This window comes from Podarcis vaucheri (assembly GCF_965113315.1).
Source record: "Podarcis vaucheri genome assembly, chromosome: 5".
Taxonomy (NCBI): domain Eukaryota; kingdom Metazoa; phylum Chordata; class Lepidosauria; order Squamata; family Lacertidae; genus Podarcis; species Podarcis vaucheri.
The window spans coordinates 85,108,850-85,116,372 of NC_138763.1; the positions used below are offsets into that span (position 1 = coordinate 85,108,850).

Sequence of the window (7,523 nt, forward strand, 5' to 3'; positions counted from 1 at the left end):
TCTCCATTTCATAGCAGCTGCTGTGTCAATAAAAATCCGGCTTTTTGTCTCTCCTGACAAGTGCTCACACAATGCATTCTGCAGACTCTCATTGTGAAGGGCCTCTCATTCTCTCACTAGCTTAAATTGATTAAGAATCATTTTATTCCAGATCTATGTGTCAATTGGCATATTTATTTCTAATCAGCTCTTTAAAATGGCATCATTCAGAGGTGCTTAACCACATTACTTAATTTTCAGACTCTTTTGCTATTGATTTTTAATACTGTTTCTTCTCAAGATATGGCTGGACATACCATTCAGGAACAGATTCCCCTCTCTGGAATAAAAGGCAGTATTGGTGGTTATTTGGTGAGTTTGAACTGGAAAAATTCTGCATACAAACTTTCTGCATATAAACCAGACGTTCTCATGTCATTTCCCACTATTCCACACTGTACAATTGTCATGCCTTCCTTCCTTCCTTCCTTCCTTCCTTCCTTCCTTCCTTCCTTCCTTCCTTCCTTCCTTCCTTCCTGTGCTATCATGCTGGTAAATTTGCCTTGCAAAAAGCTCTACGGATGCACTGGCAATGTTCAAGGTTTCATGTGAATTTGGTGCATGGAAGAAGTTGAGAGTGGTCTGGGAAAATGATTAAGGTCTGTGGAATCTGAGAAATTTTTCTAGTCTTGTCAATTCTTTTCTTGCTTCCCTGGTGTTTGGCTTGAGGTGGAATCCCCAACTTTCTCTGAAATTTCACTTTAGACCAAATGGGGTGGGGATGCCTTTCCTCTGCAAGGCTCTGATCTGAGGATTCATCGCATGATGCCTGGAAGCAGGCTGGATGCCATGCTAGCCGAATAAAGCTTGTGGTCACTCCCTCACTCATGTCAGTCAGAAGCTTGTTCCCTTGCTACACACATTGCCCTTTGCACCATCCAGCAATGGACTGTCCTTTTAAAGCAAGATAGGAACTTTTTGAGACAAGATGCTTTGAATACATTCCCCATGGCAAAGGAATGTGCTCTCTTGGCAGCGGCGTGGAAGAGATCAGTGCCAATTCCCAAGAAAACACCATTTTTGGACAATGTGTATCTTGTCAGAAACAGATGGACAAGATACGAGTCTGATGGTACATTCGTTAATTTGTTTATTAAAAATCTGTTTGTATTTGACAAAGATAAACTCAATGGGCTCAAGTCAATGCAGCACTCAGGAGATCCTTCTGCCAGTGCAAACATTTCAGCTTGTCCAATGGAACTGTCTCTCCCCCTGAGCGTTGTTCCACAGGTTCTCTCTCCCATACACACCCTGAGTAATTATTATTATTACAACAACAACAACAATAATATTTTATTTATATCCCGCCCTCCCCAGCTGAAGCCGGGCTCAGAGCGGCTAACAACAATAAAAGTAACACAGTTTACATAAAATAACAAACAAGTAATTGACATGCATTCTAAAATCAATTCATTCTAAAATCAATTCAAAATGAAATTAATGGCAACCATTGGTCTAGAGTTCTGTGAGGATTACCGAAGGAAGGGGTCAGACTGTGCCTTGGCCAAAGGCTTGGTGGAAGAGTTCTTTCTTGCAGGCCCTGCAGAAAGATGTCAAGTCCCGCAGGGCTCTAGTCTCTTGTGACAGAGCGTTTCACCAGATCGGGGCCACGGCCGAAAAAGCCCTGGCTCTGGTGGAGGCCAGCCTAACCTCCCTGTGGCCCAGGATCTCCAAGATGTTTTTGTTTGAAGACCGTAAGGTCCTCCGTGGGACATACCAGGAGAGGCGATCCCGTAGGTATGAGGGTCCTAGGGCGTATAGGGCTTTAAAGGTTAAAACCAGCACCAGAGTTGATTTGGGGAGAGTGCAGGGGTGTTTGTGGAAGGCGGAGAAGTCGCATTGCACTAATCATTCACCTGGCTCCCGCTAGTGCAACAATTTAGTTGAATATGGCCCGGTGTGAACAATTCATAAAACCTCAACATCTAAATGGGGGAGAAGGAGTCAGAACAGTATGAGTTGTGGGGGAGAAAGTGCAGTGTCTAGGAAGGAAAAAGAAAAAGCCTGGTGTCTATTTGGTGAATTGGAATTTGAGCAAAAGGAAAGAAGTGAGTGGAAAGAGCTGAGTCCATAATTCTTATGCATATTTACATAGAATCACAGAGTTGGAAGGGACCACGAGGGCCATCTAGTCAAACCCTCTGCAATGCAGGAATCTGCATTGTAGCTCAGAACTGTCTCTACTGACTATTGCTCTTGAGGGTTTCAGATAGGGTTCTAGGGATTCCTTGTGAAAAGAAATGTGCATATAATGAAATGAGGGGAAATGTTTAAAATAACCTTTGTTAAAAAACCAGAATCTTTCTTATTAGGAATTATAGGTACCGACATCCCAAAGGAGCAGAAAAGACTTTTAATGTATGGGACAACAGCTGCTTGGATGTTACTAGCCTAGAGATGGAAAGAAGACTAAGTCCCTACTAGAGAGGAATGGCAAGCTAAGATGATGGACTATGCCGAAATGACAAAGCTGCCTGGAAAACTCAGGAACCGATAGGACAAAAGCTTTAAAAAAGAATGGAGAAAAATTATAAGTTATCTAGGACACCACTGTAAGCAGATGGAAACATTAGCAGGATTCTAATTCCACGTGTAATGTAGCAAATACCATGAATAATATGGATTGATATAAAATTTAGAGTATGGACTAATATGCAGGTCTAAATGTTGAGAATAGGACCCCATGGAGGAAGTGGGGGGAAGTCACAAAATTCAGAGTATAGTCATACCTCATGTTACGTCCACTTCATGTTACGTTCTTTCAAGTTATGTCCTGCTGTGACCCAGAAGTACCGGAAAGGGTTACTTCCGGGTTTCGCTGCTCGCGCATGCACAGACATGCAAGATGATGTCACGTGCATGCACAGAAGCGGCAAATCGCAACCCGTGCGTGCACAGATGCACCACTGCGCTTGCGTTGTTTTCATGTTGCAAACGGGCCTCTGGAACGAATCCCGTTCGCAACCAGAGGTACCACTGTAATCTCAATATATAGATATGTTTTTATTTTATTTTATTTTTTAATTTCTATACCGCTTTATATTTTTAATAAAAATCTCAAGGCGGTTTACAGCATATTAAACCAATAACTCAATAAAACATTGGCTGGGCGATGTTCCTCCGGCCTCATGAGGAGCTTCTTCAGTAGAAGTATTTGGATTGTTATACTTTTATATTTGTAAAATCAAACAAAAATGATTTTTTTAAAAAAATTGTTCTTTAAATGTGGATTGAATTAAACTGCATGCTGTAGATCAGGTGCTGTCAATGGTGGCAAACAATGGCAGCCATGTGGCTTAAGCTCTGCTCCCCTAAAATGCAGTTGTAGCAAAAAGGGATTCAGAGTGATGGGGGGGCGACAGTTGTTCTGCAAGGAGCTCTCCCCAGGCCACCAGGGGTTTTTGCTGCCACTGCTGGTGTTGCTGTGGCAGATGGTCCCAATGGCAGAAGAAATTGAGAGAGAGGCAGACATCTACTGCTTTACCTCTGAGGTCTGTGCCAGGACTATGCCTCCATAACCACAGTGCAGTCTTAGTCACATCTCGCTTTTCCTTAGACTGCCTCACACAAAATCATCCTTGTAAACAATCAGAGAAGAGAGGCACCACCTTTCATGTGATGCAGATAATTAAGAAATATCAAATCACCATTGAACGGCCATCGAATTTCCTGAAAAGGGAAGAAACTTGGTCGAGAAAAGAAAGAAAAGAAAACTTTGAATGAAAGGCTCCCTTTGGCCACCATCATAATAACACTCCATGCTTTCCATATTGTGGGTGGCGTTTTGTTTTGCTTTCTTTCTCTTCTGCAGCAAACTATTTGCTTGTAGTAACCCTGTCTGACTTGTTGTTTCATTAGTGGGATATTTTTGTATACAGTGCCATTTAACCTTGCTATGATAGCCCCAGAAATCCCAATTTGAAGTTTGATTGACATGCCGGGTCATGCCATTGCATCCTTAGCTCATGAATAAGGCAAGAGGAAAATCGCTCGCAAACAGAATAGGCTTTGTATTGCAGATATCTTGACACAGCTTTCCCCCAGACTGCAGCCAGTATATTACAAAAATAAGTTGGAAAATAATGAGTTGCCCTTAGTGCTCAGAGCACACCCTATTTGTGAATTGTACAGTGCTTGGGAGAGGGGGGGAAACCCAAAACCCAAGCCTTAATTTAGCTTCAGAACAAAAGGAAATGACAAAGTATATTCATGAAAGCCAAACAACAACCATATTGGGTCAGGACAGTGGTTCACCTTCGAATACATTGTCCTGTCTCTGCAAGCAGTTAGTTGCAGGTGGCTGTTATTGACACCTGAGCCAGAAGAAAGGTAAAAGCTTTCTGTCTCCAAGGGCTTATTCATACTTGTGCTTGAGCCCTGGGGAACAGATCCAGCAATCAATTGGTGTGATTAAAAAATGAAAGGATGCTCTGTCTTCTGCAATAGTTAAAAAAACGTTACATAGATTTTTATTTTTCTATTTTTTTGGTAAGGGCTTTTAATTTAGATTCTTTCAGATTTAATCTTTTTGTTATTGTCGCAAGCTGCATTGTGGAGCCCATTGAGGTCGGAAGACTGGGTAATTAAATTAATTGGCTTCCTGTTTTGTAGACACAGTCTGAATGCCTGTAACTGGCAGGTGGCACAGACAAAATGGGGCTTCTTTTTAACCAGAGAGCCCCTTCTGATTTTCAGCTCAGTAGTGTAAAAGTAGGCTGCTGCAGCCACTCAGGTAGCTTCAGATGCCCACTCTTGTAGGTGAGATGACTCCTTCTCGTGACAGCATCTCTCATCTCGGATGCTAAGACAAAGCCAGTATATGAAGGAACTATGCTGTGGACTCTGGCCATGTGAGATTGAGCTACCAAAGCTACAATCATTGGTGAATTGTTACACATGGAAGAGGATTGGAAGACAACATTCTGACACCTGGGCAGGTCCGGCCTACCCATAAGGCAAGGTGAAGTGACTGCCTCAGGTGGAAGGATCCATAGGAGCAGCAGAACCTGATGTCGATCTTCCTTCCTTCCTTGTTCCTGATGTAGATCTTCCATCACCCTTCTTCCCTGGTGGGGAGGGGGCATGACATTTTGGGGTCTGCCTCAGGTGCCAAAATGTATTGGGCTGTTAATCAGAAGGTCAGTGGTTCAAACCCACCCAGGGATGGCTGTGGGCAGGATTCCTGCACTGCAAGAAGTTAGATTAGATGACCCTCAGGGACATGTCCAACTCCACAATACTATGATTCTATGAATGCAAAACCAGGGAACATTTTTTGTTGTTTGTTGTTGTTTAGTCATTTAGTCGTGTCCGACTCTTCGTGACCCCATGGACCAGAGCACGCCAGGCACTCCTGTCTTCCACTGCCTCCCATAAGGGAACATTTACTCAGAAGTAAATCTGACTGTGCTCGGTGGGGACCTTTCCCTAGTAAGTGTGCTTGTGTGTGGAAATAAAAGTCCCAAATGGAGTGTGTTTCTGGAGAACCTCATCTCCCAAAAAAGCCCTTAGGCAGCAGAGATGGACAACAGCCTTTGATAAATTGGATCATTTAACTGGATATCTGAACAAACCGACGTTCCACTTCACATATCTGAAGTAACATACGCACCTTCTGCTGCTTAGAGGCTTCCTTAGACCCTGAGAACCGATTTCCCAGATGGGTTTATGCCAAAATTGGGTAGCATTTCTCCCCGGCATTTCCCAGCCTGTGTCTTAGAAAAGGTTAATAAGGCAAGTTAGAAACATAAGTTAATGTCATTCGCTACACAAAGAATGCCAGAGCTTCCTTTTAAGGGCCTGAAATAACTGTGAAGGGGAAAGGGGGGGTGGATTTCTGGTGCTTGCAATGTGTGTAATTGCAGGCTGTAGAGCCAAATGCAACGACTTAGCACTCTGTGAACTATGAATACATCATCATGATGGGGCTTGCCACTGCGGCTTAGCCCCTTGGCCACCTCTATCAGAAGAGTTGTTATATTTGTTCAAGATTAAGTGGTAGGAGGGAAATGCAGTGTGCGCCATCTTTAGTATTCCTCTCAGGTTGCAGAATAATAAAAAAATACAAAATAAATAAAATAAAACCCAACGATTCTGAAGAAATATGTGTTCAGATTGCTGCTCTGTTTGACAAGTGCTTCAATATTTTGTCGTGTTTGTTTTCCCTAGAACAATGGAGTCGTTTGCATTTTTAAAACAATTAGCATAGATGAAGCTGATCTGATAATGCAGTTGTGCCAGTTGTGTGTGACGGGACTAGGGATGGAAGGATCTGTCAGTTTCCGGTTCCTTGTCCCTCCACCCCCCCCAATCTTAAATTCGGTTTCCCACATTTTACAGCAATTTGCAATTAAAAGAAACCAATCATCATGAAAAGTCACCAGCGTTTTAGTGCAAATAAACACAGATAATGTACCCATTTACCAAGCATTTTCTGCTAATATACTGTTTTTTGGTGTGCTATTTTCACTAATATCTCCATCTTTATGCAAACCCCATCCCACTCCAATACATGCATTTTTGTAAACATTGTTTGGTTGAAGAATGGCATCGCAAAATTCAGATACGTGCAAATTTCAAAGGAAATTCCACAGATTTGGCTTTAAATGTGTACCGAGTCAAAATTCTGCTCAGTCCTTTGGCAGGACACCTAATGGCATTTTCCATGCTACTTGCACTCTTTGTCTTCTCTGATTTTGCATCCGAGTGCTAGCAGGGAGAACAGCTATCACTTATCTGAACTCAAAAAAGAGGGGCAAAAAACCTCATTGGTTTCTCCAGGGAGAAAGCAACTCCTTCTTATAAGAGCTCAGCCTCAAGTTCTCAGCTAAGCCCTTTTATGTTCCCTGGATGTGAATATCCTCCTGGGCTCTGCCTCCACACTGCAGAGTGAAGATCTAGGAAGGAGCAACCCTCTGACCAAGAGCTTTGCTCACTGTAGGCCCTCTAGAATGTCAAGACAAGTATCCTGCCTTTGTTGACAAGCCAGTGTCACAGCCAATCCCAGATAAGGTAGCCACACATCAGATAGTTAACTCTTTACTGGCAAGAGAAACACTTGCAGCAGCTCCCAAGGTGCTCCAGATACACACATTCACATGCTTCTAGCCTCTGAGCAGTGGTCCACAGGTCTGGGCCCTATGGAGCAGTTGCAGCAACTTTCCCTCTTTATACAGTGGTACCTCAGGTTACACAGGGACGCGGGTGGCGCTGTGGGTAAAAGCCTCAGCGCCTAGGGCTTGCCAATCGAAAGGTCGGCGGTTCGAATCCCCGCGGCGGGGTGCGCTCCCGCTGCTCGGTCCCAGCGCCTGCCAACCTAGCAGTTCGAAAGCACCCCCGGGTGCAAGTAGATAAATAGGTACCGCTTACCAGCGGGAAGGTAAACGGCGTTCCGTGTGCTGCGCTGGCTCGCCAGATGCAGCTTTGTCACGCTGGCCACGTGACCCGGAAGTGTCTCCGGACAGCGCTGGCCCCCGGCCTATAGA

The 7,523-nt window shown here is 43.8% G+C and overlaps 1 long non-coding RNA gene across 1 annotated transcript; it reads right to left on the minus strand.

Moving 5' to 3' along the window:
- Positions 1–1,223: 1,223 nt before the first annotated feature.
- On the minus strand, positions 1,224–6,905 carry LOC309532841. The gene is made up of 3 exons (XR_014220042.1): positions 6,653–6,905; positions 5,651–5,753; positions 1,224–1,290 (listed from the first exon to the last, which is right to left on the minus strand). It is a non-coding gene; the product is annotated as an uncharacterized lncRNA (long non-coding RNA).
- Positions 6,906–7,523: the final 618 nt, after the last annotated feature.